Consider the following 1,335-nt stretch of genomic DNA (forward strand, 5'->3'; position numbering starts at 1 on the left):
ACTGTACGGTACGGAATTGAATATGTTGGAAACGAACGTTGAGTTTGTCTCTTGAGGACTCTTAATGCAACTACCTAAGTTCTACAACATAGTAAGGGTGTTCATCAAAGTTGAGTTTGGCAACCAACACGAGACTTCCGTCTTGATACTGTATGACGTCACTAGCCATTCCCGTGACGTCAAAGGTGACGACATCGCCCTGATCGGGATCATACGCCGCTACGTGTGGGTGTAGAGTGGTCCCGACAGCGGCGTCCTCGGCCAGGGTGTAGGTGTAGACACCAGTCCCAGGTGAGGTGAACACGGGGGGTCTGTCTGGAACACACACAGATCAGTAACATCAACATTATAACTAAAAAAGGACAGTCTGTCTGTCTGTCTGTATGTATGTGAACACAGGGGGCCTGTTTGGAACATACACAATTCATTAATATCAAGATTTTAACTTTTTTTAAAAAGGAATAAAGAGAAAGAAAATGTATCTGTATGTCTGTCTGTTTGTCTGTCTGTCTGTATGTATGTGAACACACGGACCTGTCTGAAACACACACCAAGGTCATTAACAATGCATTAACATCAACATTTCAACTAAACAATAAACAGAAAATAAAATGAAAAACAAAAATTTTAAAAAAAAGAGAGAGAAGGAAATTATAAACCATCATCTATATATCCATCCATCCATCCATCCATCCGTCCATCCATCCATCCATCCTTCTATCTGTCAGTCAGTCTGTCCGTCTATCTGTATAAATATATATCTGTATGTCTGTATATCACATCCCTGTAAACCCTCTCACCCCACCAATCCATGCATCTATGTATTTATATTAAAACATTTCGTCTCACCGTCCATCCGACCATCAACCATCACACCATCCATTTATCTACCAACTTTTCCATGCACCCACCTATCCCTCTGTTGTCGTTTTTAAAACTTATATCAAAGTCGTATTTCTGTACACGACATAGTCATATCTAAGTCGTATTTCTGTACACGACATAGTCATATCTAACAGCCGATATATATAAAATGAGTGAAAGCCATATTACCGATAATGAGACGCCAGTCCACCAAGACGTCTTTGTAAGACGACGCGTACAGGATATAGTTGACGGTGAAACCCCGATCTACCGTCTGGTGGCTGACGATCGTCCGATCCCCCACTCGGAATCCTTCCCCGAACTGCATCAGGCCTCGATTGTCCCACCGGAACCAGAATGGCCGGAACTCGTCGCAGCGGAGATAGGCCCTGCTGGAGTACTTCTCAAAGCTACAGTCGTAGCAGCCTCTCCGAATACCGGCGCCGGCGTTGTCGCTGTCACCGATGATGA

General features: G+C 43.7%; 1 protein-coding gene across 1 annotated transcript in view; it reads left to right on the forward strand.

The window, feature by feature from the left end:
• The first annotated feature begins 206 nt into the window (after positions 1–206).
• The window catches only part of LOC121382380 (Rieske domain-containing protein-like), a 15,633-nt gene continuing 14,504 nt past the window's right edge, over positions 207–1,335 (forward strand). The window contains exon 1 of the mRNA XM_041511967.1: positions 207–291. The gene's annotated coding sequence lies outside the window, so the exon portion shown is untranslated. The remainder of the gene's footprint in view (positions 292–1,335) is intronic.

This window comes from Gigantopelta aegis, chromosome 9 (assembly GCF_016097555.1).
Source record: "Gigantopelta aegis isolate Gae_Host chromosome 9, Gae_host_genome, whole genome shotgun sequence".
Lineage (NCBI taxonomy): Eukaryota > Metazoa > Mollusca > Gastropoda > Neomphalida > Peltospiridae > Gigantopelta > Gigantopelta aegis.